Here is a 15,093-nt window from a genome sequence, read left to right on the forward strand (position 1 = left end):
GACCCTCACACTGACACTCACACTAACCCTCAAACTGACACTCACACTGACCCTCACACTGACTCTCACACTGACTCTCGCTGACTCTCACACTGACCCTCACACTGACCCTCACACTGGCACTCACACTGACCCTCACGCTGACCCTCACTGACCCTCACACTGACCCTCACACTGTCCCTCACATTGACCCTCACTGACCCTCATTGACCCTCACTGACCCTCACACTGTCCCTCACAGTGACCCTCACACTGACCCTCACACTGACACTCACACTGACCCTCACACTGACCTCACTGACCCTCACACTGACCCTCACACTGTCCCTCACACTGACCCTCACTGACCCTAACTGACCCTCACATTGGCCCTCACACTGACCCTCACACTGACCCTCACAGTGATCCTCACACTGGCCCTCACTGACCCTCACACTGACCCTCACACTGACCCTCACTGACTCTCACTGATCCTCACACTGACACTCACACTGACCCGCACACTGACCTGCACACTGACCCTCACACTGACCCTCACACTCACACTGACTCTCACACTGACACCCGCACTGACCCTCACACTGACCCTCAAACTGACCCTCGCACTGACCCTCGCACTGACCCTCACACTGACCCTCACACTGACCCTCACACTCACACTCGCACTGACCCTCACACTGACCCTCACACTGACCCTCACACTCACACTCGCACTGAACCTCACACTGACACTCACACTGACACTCACACTGACCCTCACACTGACTCTCACTTACCCTAACACTGACCCTCACACTGACCCTCAAACTGACTCTCACACTGACCCTCGCACTGACCCTCACACTGACACTCACACTGACACTCACACTGACCCTCAGGCTGACCCTCACACTGACCCTCACACTGACCCTCACACTGACCCTCACCCTCACAATCGCACTGACCCTCAAGCTGACCCTCACATTGACCCTCACACTGACCCTTATACTGACCCTCGCTGACCCTCACACTGACTCTCACTGATCCTCACGCTGACCCTCACACTGACCCTCACTGACCCTCACTGACCCTCACACTGACCCGCACACTAACCCTCACACTGACCCTCACTGATCCTCGCACTGACCATCATTCACATTGACCTTCACACTGACCCTCACTCTCACTGAACCTCACACTGACCCTCACACTGGCCCTCACCCTCACACTCGCACTGACCCTCAAGCTGACCCTCACACTGACCCTCACACTGACCCTCATACTGACCCTCGCTGACCCTCACACTGACTCTCACTGATCCTCACACTGACCCTCACACTGTCCCTCACACTGACCCACACACTGACCCTCACACTGACCGTCACACTGACCCTCACTGTCCCTCACTCTCACTGAACCTCACACTGACCCTCACTCACAGTGATCCTCACACTGCCCCTCACACTGACCCTCACTGACCCTCACACTGTCCCTCACGCTGACCCTCACACTGACCCTCACTCTCACTGAAACTAACACTGACCCTCACTCACAGTGATCCTCACACTGTCCCTCACACTGACCCTCACTGACCCTCACACTGACCCTCACTGACCCTCACTGACCCTCACACTGTCCCTCACTCTCACTGATACTCACACTGACCCTCACTCACAGTGATCCTCACACTGTCCCTCACACTGACCCTCACTGACCCTCTCTGAAACTCACACTGTCCCTCAAACTGACCCTCACGCTGACCCTTACACTGACCCTCACACTGACCCTCACACTGACCCTGACTGACCCTCACACTATCCCTCACACTGACCCACACTGACCCTCACACTGACCCTCACACTGACCCTCACTGACCCTCACTGACACTCACACTGACCCGCACACTGACACTCACACTGACCCGCACACTGACACTCACACTGACCGTCACTGACACTCACTGACCCTCACACTGACCCTCACTGACCCGCACACTGACCCTCCCACTGACCGTCACTGACCCTCATTCTGACCCTCACACTGACCCTCACACTGACCGTCACTGACCCTCACTGACCCTCACGCTGACCCTCACACTGACTCACACTGACCCTCACTCACAGTGATCCTCACACTGACTTTCACTGACCCTCACACTGATCCTCACACTGACCCTCACACTGACCCTCACTGACCCTCACACTGACCCTCACACTGACCCTCACACTGACCCTCTCTGACCCTCAGACTGACCCTCACACTGACCCTGACCCTCACACTGACCCTCACACTGACCCTCACACTGACCCTCACACTGACCCTTACACTGACCCTCACACTGACTCTCACACTGACCCTCACACAGACCCTCACACTGACCCTCACACTGACACTCACTCACACTGACCCTCACACTGACCCTCACACTGACCCTCTCTGACCCTCAAACTGACCCTCACACTGACCCTCACACTGACCTTCACACTGACCCTCACTGACCCTCACACTGACCCTCATACTGACACTCGCACTGACCCTCAGGCTGACACTCGCACTGACCCTCACACTGACCCTCACACTGACCCTCACACTCACACTCACACTGACCTTCACACTGACCCTCACTGACCCTCACACCGACCATCATTCACACTGACCCTCACACTGACCCTCACACTGACCCTCACACTGACCCTCACACTCACACTCACACTGACCTTCACACTGACCCTCACACTGACCCTCATACTGACCCTCACTGACCTTCACACTGACTCTCACTGACTCTCACACTGACCCTCACTGACCCTCACTGACCCTCACACTGACCCTCATACTGACCCTCACTGACCTTCATACTGACTCTCACTGACCCTCACACTGACCCTCACTGACTCTCACTGACCCTCACACTGACCCTCACTGACCCTCACACTGACCCTCACACTGACACTCACACTGACACTTACACTGACCCTCACTGACCCTCACACTGATCCTCACACTGACCCTCACTGTCCCTCACACTGACCCTCAATGACCCTCACTGACCCTCACACTGTCCCTCACACTGACCCTCACACTGACCCTCACACTGGCCCTTTCTGACCCTCAGACTGAACCTCACACTGACACTCACACTGACCCTCACACTGACCCTCACACTGACCCCACTGACCCTCACACTGTCCCTCACACTGTCCCTCACACTGACCCTCACTGACCCTCACTGACCCTCACACTGACCCTCACTGACCCTCACTGACCCTCACACTGACCCTCACACTGACCCTCACACTGACCCTCACTGACCCTCACTGACCCTCACACTGACCCTCACACTGACCCTCACTGACCCTCACTGACCCTCACACAGACCCTCACTGACCCTCACACTGACCCTCACTGACCCTCACACTGATCCTCACACTGACCCTCACTGACCCTCACTGACCCTCACTGACCCTCACACTGACCCTCACACTGACGCACGCTGACCCTCACACTGACCCTCACTGACCCTCACACTGACCCTCACTGACCCTCACACTGACCCTCACACTGACCCTCACTGACCCTCACACTGACCCTCACACTGACCCTCACACTGACCCTCACTGACCCTCACACTGACCCTCACTGACCCTCACTGACCCTCACTGACCCTTACACTGACCCTCACTGACCCTCACACTGACCCTCACTGACCCTCACACTGACCCTCACACTGACCCTCACACTGACCCTCACTGACCCTCACACTGACACTCACGCTGACCCTCACACTGACTCACGCTGACCCGCACACTGACCCTCACTGACCCTCACACTGACCCTCACTGACACTCACACTGACCCTCAATGACCCTCACTGACCCTCACACTGACCCTCACTGACCCTCACTGACCCTCACTGACCCTCACTGACACTCACACTGACCCTCACACTGACCCGCACACTGACCCGCACACTGACCCGCACACTGACCCTCACTGACCCTCACATTGACCCTCACACTGACCCTCACTGACCCTCACTGACCCTCACACTGACCCGCACACTGACCCTCACTGACTCTCACTGACCCTCACACTGACCCTCACACTGACCCTCACACTGACACTCACACTGACCCTCACACTGACACTCACACTGACCCTCACTGACCCTCACTGACCCTCACTGACCCTCACACTGACTCTCACTGACCCTCACTGACTCTCACTGACCCTCACACTGACCCTCACACTGACCCTCACTGACCCTCATGACCCTCACTGATCCACACACTGACCCTCACACTGACCCTCACACTGACCCTCTCTGACCCTCACACTGACCCTCACACTGACCCTCACATTGACCCTCACACTGCACCTCACACTGACCCTCACACTGACCCTCACACTGACACTCACACTGACCCTCACACTGAACCTCACAGTTACACTCACAGTGACACTCATACTGACCCTCGCTGTCCCTCACACTGACTCTGACTGACTCTCACTGACCCTCACACTGACCCTCACACTGACCCTCACACTGACACTCACACTGACCCTCACACTGACACTCACACTGACCCTCACTGACCCTCACTGACCCTCACTGACCCTCACACTGACTCTCACTGACCCTCACTGACTCTCACTGACCCTCACACTGACCCTCACACTGACCCTCACTGACCCTCATGACCCTCACTGATCCACACACTGACCCTCACACTGACCCTCACACTGACCCTCTCTGACCCTCACACTGACCCTCACACTGACCCTCACATTGACCCTCACACTGCACCTCACACTGACCCTCACACTGACCCTCACACTGACACTCACACTGACCCTCACACTGAACCTCACAGTTACACTCACAGTGACACTCATACTGACCCTCGCTGTCCCTCACACTGACTCTGACTGACCCTCACTGACCCTCGCACTGACCCTCACTCACTGACCCTCACTCACACTGACCCTCACACTGATCCTCACTCATACTGACCCTCTCACTGACCCTCACACTGACCCTCACACTGACCCTCACTCACACAGTCCCTCACACTGACACTCACTCACACTGACCCTGACACTGACCCTCACTTACACTGACCCTCACTCACACTGACCCTCGCACTGACCCTCACTCATACTGACCCTCACACTGACCCTCACTCACACAGACCCTCACTCACACAGTCCCTCACACTGACCCTCACTCACACTGACCCTCACACTGACCCTCACTCATACTGACCCTCACACTGACCCTCACTCACACTGACCCTCACTCACACAGTCCCTCACACTGACCCTCACTCACACTGACCCTCACACTGACCCTCACTTACACTGACCCTCACTCACACTGACCCTCACACTGACCCTCACTCACACTGACCCTCACTCACACTGACCCTCACTTACACTAACCATCAATTACTCTGAACCTCACTCACACTGACCCTCACACTGACCCTCACTCACACTGACCCTCACACTGATCCTCAATCACTGATCCTCACTCACACTGACCCTCACACTGACCCTCACACTGACCCTCACTCACACTGACCCTCACACTGATCCTCAATCACTGATCCTCACTCACACTGACCCTCACACTGATCCTCAATCACTGATCCTCACTCACATTGACCCTCACACTGACCCTCACACTGACCCTCACACTGACCCTCACTCATACTGACCCTCACACTGACCCTCTCTGATACTGACCTTCACTTACACTGACCCTCACTTACACCGACCCTCACTCACACTGACCCTCACACTGACCCTCTCTGATACTGACCTTCACTTACACTGACCCTCACTTACACTGACCCTCACTCACTCTGACCCTCACCCACACTGACGCTCGCACTGACCCTCAATCACTGACCCTCACACACACTGACCCTCACTCACACTGACCCTCACACTGACCCTCACACTGACCCTCACTCACACTGACCCTCTCACTGATCCTCAATCACTGATCCTCACTCACATTGACCCTCACACTGACCCTCACACTGACCCTCACACTGACCCTCACTCATACTGACCTTCACTTACACTGACCCTCACCCACACTGACGCTCGCACTGACCCTCAATCACTGACCCTCACTCACACTGACCCTCACTCACACTGACCCTCACACTGACCCTCACTCACACTGACCCTCTCACTGATCCTCAATCACTGATCCTCACTCACATTGACCCTCACACTGACCCTCACACTGACCCTCACACTGACCCTCACTCATACTGACCTTCACTTACACTGACCCTCACTCACACTGACCCTCACCCACATTGACGCTCGCACTGACCCTCAATCACTGACCCTCACTCACACTGACCCTCACTCACTCAGTCCCTCACTCAGAGTCCATTACTCAGAGTGACCCTCACTCCACTCAGATTGAATCTGGCTCCCCTCACTGAGAGTGACCCTCACTCCACACATAATGACTGCGACTCCCCTCACTCCACCATTCGCTGTGTGAATCTGTCTCCACCACACTCTCAGACAGAACATTCCGGATCCTGACCACTCGCTGTGTGAATCTGTCTCTCTCACTCTCAGACAGAACATTCCGGATCCTAACCACTTGCTGTGTGAATCTGTCTCCACCACACTCTCAGGCAGAACATTCCGGATCCTAACCACTTGCTGTGTGAATCTGTCTCCACCACACTCTCAGACAGTACATTCCGGATCCTAACCACTCGCTGTGTGAATCTGTCTCCACCACACTCACAGACAGAACATTCCGGATCCTAACCACTCGCTGTGTGAATCTGCCTCCACCACACTCTCAGGCAGTACATTCCAGACCCTAACCACTCGCTGTGTGAATCTGCCTCCACCACACTCTCAGACAGAACATTCCGGATCCTAACCACTCGCTGTGTGAATCTGTCTCCACCACACTCTCAGACAGTGCATTCCGGATCTTAACCACTCGCTGCGTGAATCTGCCTCCACCACACTCACAGACAGTACATTCCAGATCCTAATCACTCGCTGTGTGAATCTGCCTCCACCACACTCTCAGACAGTGCATTCCGGATCCTAACCACTCGCTGCGTGAATCTGCCTCCACCACACTCACAGACAGTACATTCCAGATCCTAACCACTCGCTGCGTGAATCTGCCTCCACCACACTCACAGACAGAACATTCCGGATCCTAACCACTCGCTGTGTGAATCTGTCTCCACCATACTCACAGACAGTACATTCCAGAACCTAACGACTCGCTGTGTGAATCCGGCTCCACCACACTCACAGACAGTACATTCCAGATCCTAACCACTCGCTGTGTGAATCTGTCTCCACCACACTCACACTCAGTACATTCCAGATCCGAACCACTCGCTGTGTGAACCTGTCTCCACCACACTCTCAGACAGTACATTCCAGATCCTAACCACTCGCTGTGTGAACCTGTCTCCACCACACTCTCAGACAGTACATTCCGGATCCTAATCACTCGCTGTGTGAATCTGTCTCCACCACACTCTCAGACAGTACATTCCAGATCCTAATCACTCGCTGTGTGAATCTGCCTCCACCACACTCTCAGACAGTGCATTCCGGATCCTAACCACTCGCTGCGTGAATCTGCCTCCACCACACTCACAGACAGTACATTCCAGATCCTAACCACTCGCTGCGTGAATCTGCCTCCACCACACTCACAGACAGAACATTCCGGATCCTAACCACTCGCTGTGTGAATCTGTCTCCACCATACTCACAGACAGTACATTCCAGAACCTAACGACTCGCTGTGTGAATCCGGCTCCACCACACTCACAGACAGTACATTCCAGATCCTAACCACTCGCTGTGTGAATCTGTCTCCACCACACTCACACTCAGTACATTCCAGATCCGAACCACTCGCTGTGTGAACCTGTCTCCACCACACTCTCAGACAGTACATTCCAGATCCTAACCACTCGCTGTGTGAACCTGTCTCCACCACACTCTCAGACAGTACATTCCGGATCCTAACCACTCGCTGTGTGAATCTGTCTCCACCACACTCACAGAAAGTACATTCCAGATCCTAACCACTCGCTGTGTGAACCTGTCTCCACCACACTCTCAGACAGTGCATTCCAGATCCTAACCACTCGCTGTGTGAATCTGTCTCCACCACACTCACAGACAGTACATTCCAGATCCTAATCACTCGCTGTGTGAATCTGTCTCCACCACACTCTCAGACAGTACATTCCAGATCCTAACAACTCGCTGTGTGAATCTGTCTCCACCACACTCTCAGACAGTGCATTCCGGATCCTAACCACTCGCTGTGTGAATCTGCCTCCACCACACTCACAGACAGAACATTCCGGATCCTAACCACTCGCTGTGTGAATCTGTCTCCACCACACTCACAGACAGAACATTCCAGATCCTAACCACTCGCTGTGTGAATCTGCCTCCACCACACTCTCAGACAGTATATTCCCGATCCTAAACACTCTCTGTGTGAATCTGCCTCCACCACACTCACAGGCAGTGTGATAGTGAGATGAGGAACAGGGAGAGAGAGCATTTAAACACGTGGCTACAGGGATGGTGCAGACGGGAGGGATTCAGATTTCTGGATAACTGGGGCTCTTTCTGGGGAAGGTGGGACCTCTACAGACAGGATGGTCTACATCTGAACCTGAGGGGCACAAATATCCTGGGGGGGAGATTTGTTAGTGCTCTTTGGGGGGGTTTAAACTAATGCAGCAGGGGCATGGGAACCTGGATTGTAGTTTTAGGGTAAGGGAGAATGAGAGTATAGAGGTCAGGAGCACAGATTTGACGTCGCAGGAGGGGGCCAGTGTTCAGGTAGGTGGTTTGAAGTGTGTCTACTTCAATGCCAGGAGTATACGAAACAAGGTCGGGGAACTGGCAGCATGGGTTGGTACCTGGGACTTCGATGTTGTGGCCATTTCGGAGACATGGATAGAGCAGGGACAGGAATGGATGTTGCAGGTTCCGGGGTTTAGGTGTTTTAGTAAGCTCAGAGAAGGAGGCAAAAGAGGGGGAGGTGTGGCGCTGCTAGTCAAGAGCAGTATTACGGTGGCGGAGAGGATGCTAGATGGGGACTCTTCTTCCGAGGTAGTATGGGCTGAAGTTAGAAACAGGAAAGGAGAGGTCACCCTGTTGGGAGTTTTTTATAGGCCTCCTAATAGTTCTAGGGATGTAGAGGAAAGGATGGCGAAGATGATTCTGGATATGAGCGAAAGTAATAGGGTAGTTATTATGGGAGACTTTAACTTTCCAAATATTGACTGGAAAAGATATAGTTTGAGTACAATAGATGGGTCGTTTTTTGTACAGTGTGTGCAGGAGGGTTTCCTGAAACAAATGTTGACAGGCCAACAAGAGGCGAGGCCACGTTGGATTTGGTTTTGGGTAATGAACCAGGCCAGGTGTTGGATTTGGAGGTAGGAGAGCACTTTGGGGACAGTGACCACAATTCGGTGACGTTTACGTTAATGATGGAAAGGGATAAGTATACACCGCAGGGCAAGAGTTATAGCTGGGGGAAGGGCAATTATGATGCCATTAGACGTGACTTGGGGGGGATAAGGTGGAGAAGTAGGCTGCAAGTGTTGGGTACACTGGATAAGTGGAGCTTGTTCAAGGATCAGCTACTGCGTGTTCTTGATAAGTATGTACCGGTCAGGCAGGGAGGAAGGCGTCGAGCGAGGGAACCATGGTTTACCAAAGAAGTGGAATCTCTTGTTAAGAGGAAGAAGGAGGCCGATGTGAAGATGAGGTGTGAAGTTTCAGTTGGAGCGATGGATAATAACAAGGTAGCGAGGAAGGATCTAAAGAGAGAGCTAAGACGAGCAAGGAGGGGACATGAGAAGTATTTGGCAGGTAGGATCAAGGAAAACCCAAAAGCTTTCTATAGGTATGTCAGGAATAAGCGAATGACTAGGGAAAGAGTAGGACCAGTCAAGGACAGGGATGGGAAATTGTGTGTGGAGTCTGAAGAGATAGGCGAGATACTAAATGAATATTTTTCGTCAGTATTCACTCAGGAAAAAGATAATGTTGTGGAGGAGAATGCTGAGACCCAGGCTATTAGAATAAATGGCATTGAGGTACGTGGGGAAGAGGTGTTGGCAATTCTGGACAGGCTGAAAATAGATAAGTCCCCGGGTCCTGATGGGATTTATCCTAGGATTCTCTGGGAGGCCAGGGAAGAGATTGCTGGACCTTTGGCTTTGATTTTTATGTCATCATTGGCTACAGGAATAGTGCCAGAGGACTGGAGGATAGCAAATGTGGTCCCTTTGTTCAAAAGGGGGAGCAGAGACAACCCCGGCAACTATAGACCGGTGAGCCTCACGTCTGTAGTGGGTAAAATCTTGGAGGGGATTATAAGAGACAAGATTTATCATCATCTAGATAGGAATAGTATGATCAGGGATAGTCAGCATGGCTTTGTGAAGGGTAGGTCATGCCTCACAAACCTTATCGAGTTCTTTGAGAAGGTGACCGAACAGGTAGACGAGGGTAGAGCAGTTGATGTGGTGTATATGGATTTCAGCAAAGCGTTTGATAAGGTTCCCCACGGTAGGCTATTGCAGAAAATACGGAGGCTGGGGATTGAGGATGATTTAGAGATGTGGATCAGAAATTGGCTAGCTGAAAGAAGACAGAGGGTGGTGGTTGATGGGAAATGTTCAGAATGGAGTTCAGCTACAAGTGGAGTACCACAAGGATCTGTTCTGGGGCCGTTGCTGTTTGTCATTTTTATCAATGACCTAGAGGAAGGCGCAGAAGGGTGGGTGAGTAAATTTGCAGACGATACTAAAGTCGGTGGTGTTGTCGATAGTGTGGAAGGATGTAGCAGGTTACAGAGGGATATAGATAAGCTGCAGAGCTGGGCTGAGAGGTGGCAAATGGAGTTTAATGTGGAGAAGTGTGAGGTGATTCACTTTGGAAGGAATAACAGGAATGCGGAATATTTGGCTAATGGTAAAGTTCTTGGAAGTGTGGATGAGCAGAGGGATCTAGGTGTCCATGTACATAGATCCCTGAGGGAAAATCTTATGAGGAAAGGCTGATGGACTTGAGGTTGTTTTCGTTGGAGAGAAGAAGGTTAAGAGGAGACTTAATAGAGGCATACAAAATGATCAGGGGGTTAGATAGGGTGGACAGTGAGAGCCTTCTCCCGCGGATGGATATGGCTGGCACGAGGGGACATAACTTTAAACTGAGGGTAAATAGATATAGGACAGAGGTCAGAGGTAGGTTCTTTACGCAAAGAGTAGTGAGGCCGTGGAATGCCCTACCTGCTACAGTGGTGAACTCGCCAACATTGAGGGCATTTAAAAGTTTACTGGATAAACATATGGATGATAATGGCATAGTGTAGGTTAGATGGCTTTTGTTTCGGTGCAACATCGTGGGCCGAAGGGCCTGTACTGCGCTGTATCGTTCTATGTTCTATGAATGACACGGAAACTAGTCAGCTGTGGCAAGGCTTAATGTAATAGGCTGAAAGCAAAGCCAAGTAGAATCTCTGGCAGTAGCGCACCCCTCCCCAATAAACTCAATGCATTCTATGCTCGTTTCAAGCAGGAAACAACAAGGACTCCTATGTCAGATTCCTATAGTGAGGCTCAGTAGCACAGTGAGGGTGGCACAGTAGGATAGGGTTAGCACTGCTGCTTCACCGCGCCGGGGACCCGGGTTCGATTCCCGGCTTGGGTCACTGTCTGTGCGCAGCCTGCACGTTCTCCCCGTGTCTGCGTGGGTTTCCTCCGGGTGCTCCGGTTTCCTCCCACAATTCCCCAAAGACATGCTGTTAGGTGAATTGGACATTCTGAATTCTCCCTCTGTACCCGAACAGGCGCTGGAATGTGGCGACTAGGGGCTTTTCACAGTAACTTCATTGCAGTATTAATGTAAGCCATCACACCGTCTTGTGTCAATAAAGATTATTATTATTTATTGACGACCGCTCCAGCTTCAACACCATAATCCCAGCCAAACTCATATCAAAACTCCAAAACCTAGGACTTGGCTCCTCCCTATGCTACTGGATCCTCAACTTCCTGACCATTGACCAGAATCAGTAAGAATAAATAACAGCACCTACTCCATGATCGCCTTCAAACAGGGGACCCGCAAGGCTGCGTACTTAGCCCCCTACTATACTCCTTATATACACACATATATAGGCGCTGTTGTGTGGCAAAATTTGGCTCCAAATCCATCTGCAAGTTTGCTGACGATACGACCATAGTGGGCCGGATCTCGAACAACGATGAGTCCGAATACAGGAGGGAGATAGAGAACCTAGTGGAGTGGTGCAGCGACAACAATCTCTCCCTCAATGCCAGCAAAACTAAAGAGCTGGTCATTGACTTCAGGAAGCAAAATACTGTACACACCCCTGTCAGCATCAACGGGGCCGAGGTGGAGATGGTTAAGAGCTTCAAATTCCTAGAGGTGCACATCTCCAACAATCTGTCCACCCATATTGACGCTACGACCAAGAAAGCACAACAGCGCCTAAACCTCCTCCGGAAACTAAGGAAATTTGGCATGTCCACATATTAATTTTTATAAAGCACCATAGAAAGCATCCTATTGGGCTGCATCACAGCCTGGTATGGCAACCGCTCGGCCCAAGACCATGGGCAGGATTATCCGACCCCCCGCTGGGTGGGAGAATCGCCGGGGGTCGGCGTGAATCCCGCCCCCGCCGTCCTCCCAATTCTCCCGCCCACCCCCAAAAAAACCGGCGTGGCGTGAGTCGCCCACCCGTCTCGGAGAATGGCGGGGTCCGGCGCGACTCAATGGGCCCCGGAGCTGTCCGGATTCTCCGCCCGTGATGGGCCGAAGTCCCGCCCGTTCTATGCCGGTCCCACCGGCGTAAATTGGAGTTGGTCCCTTACCGGCAGCGCGGGCGGGCTCCGGGGTTCCTGGGGGTCGCGGGGCGATCTGGCTCACGCCACTCCGTCCGACCGGGACCCCCCGCCCCACCGGGGACTGGGGAATCACCCCCTCAAGTTTGAAAAACAGCTTCTTCCCGCTGTTACCAGACTCCTGAATGACGGTCTTATGGACTGAACTGATCTCTTCACACATCTTTACTGAGTCGTACTACACTCCGTACGCTTCACCCGATGTCTATGTCTGTGGATTTACATTGTATATTTATGTTTGACCTATGTTTTCTCGTGTATGGAATGATCTGTCTGGACCGTACGCAGAGCAATACTTTTCACTGTACCTCGGTACACGTGACAATAAATCAAATTCAATTCAATTCAATTCATAGGGAACCCCCTTAATCCAAAAATAACTCCATTAGCCCAAGCTTTTATGCACCCCCGGCTCCTAAAACCTTTCAAACAAGCATCAAGCATTTTTTAAAACACTACTGCAAGAGTCAGTCACACACTAACCCAGGTTGCAACCCTTACTGCACCAAATACCGATAATACAATATATCTGAAATTCCGACATTCATTACACCTCCCCCTGACGATATTGAGTTCTTTCTGCCCTCAGTCTAGTCTCAGTCAAACCCTGAGTCGGATTGTAGGTATTGATTTATTTTATTTCAAATAGCTTGCAAGCTCCACTCAGTCTGATAAAAGGCAGGAGACTCCATGCCTCTTGAAACTTCCAGAGCGAGTGAGACAAAGGCAGCACAGCATCTGGTTTAACACACATGGATTCAGCTTCAAGTTTCACATACCCACGACCAAATAAGGCAAGATGGCAAATGCAAAGCTCCCATAGGCTTTCCCCACATTCCTTAACCTGGCCTGAGGCCCCTTTTCCCAGTATCCCCTGTAACAAAGAAATGGTCCTCGTGGCTGCCCATCCCCCTCTTCATGCTTTGCGAAATCCCAGTTACACGCAATTACAGACTGACCCCCATTTTCTCCAGCCTAAGCTAGAGATGTTTAAAAGTCCGCTAACCTATCTCCTTATTCTACTGTAGTAAGATTTTACTCCTAACTTGGCCTAACTACCCATCAGCCTTTCTGTTCATTTCCTCATTCCCTCCTTTTATCATTCTATGATAACTACTATTCCGCCTCCTAACCAACATTCCCTTTCGCTACCTGCCAACAATGGGACACCAGTGTCGTTGTGGCAGATGCATTGTCCTGACGTCTGGGTTACGCTACACCTCCGTTCAGTGCAGGTGGGGAACAGACATGTTATATTTTCTTTCACCTCTGCCACGAGGGTCTCTATTGGTAGAGAAATGTTTGGGTAGGTATTCCCCCTAATGGTCAAAACATGTGCTAACAATTCGCCAGACCAACAATAGTCCTGTGGCTGTCTCGCTCCAAATTTGGAGTTTGGTTAGGCATACAATTCTCAGTGTCCATTATAAACATCCCCGGGTTAATAACCTGTATCGATGTCTGGTCAGAAAGACCGTCCCGCAATTCATTACATTCCGTACATAAACACCTCATCACATTTTCACAGCCACTGGCTCTCTGTCCGGGTTCCGTCTGGTTTGATGGTCGCTAGTAAGGGGATGTCACCTTGGTGAGCGGTGATGGGCCAAGTCTCTCGGCATCATCCGAGCCATAGTCATCTTACAACACATAGAACATAGAACAGCACAGTACAGAACAGGCCCTTCGGCCCTCGATGTTGTGCCGAGCAGTGTCCGAAACCAAGATCAAGCTATCCCACTCCCTGTCATTCTGGTGTGCTCCATGTGCCTATCCAATAACCGCTTGAAAGTTCCTAAAGTGTCCGACTCCACTATCACAGCAGGCAGTCCACTCCACACCCTAACCACTCTGAGTAAAGAACCTACCTCGGACATCCCTCCTATATCTCCCACCCTGAACCTTATAGTTATGCCCCCTTGTGACAGCTACATCCACCTGAGTAAATAGTCTCTGAACGTCCACTCTATCTATCCCCCTCATTACCTTATAGAAAATAGAACATTGCAGCGCAGTACAGGCCCTTCGGCCCTCGATGTTGCGCCGACCTGTGAAACCGCTCTAAAGCCCATCTACACTATTCCCTTATCGTCCATATGTCTATCCAATGACCATTTGAATGTCCTTA

Source organism: Scyliorhinus torazame, chromosome 6, assembly GCF_047496885.1.
Source record: "Scyliorhinus torazame isolate Kashiwa2021f chromosome 6, sScyTor2.1, whole genome shotgun sequence".
Taxonomy (NCBI): Eukaryota; Metazoa; Chordata; class Chondrichthyes; order Carcharhiniformes; family Scyliorhinidae; genus Scyliorhinus; species Scyliorhinus torazame.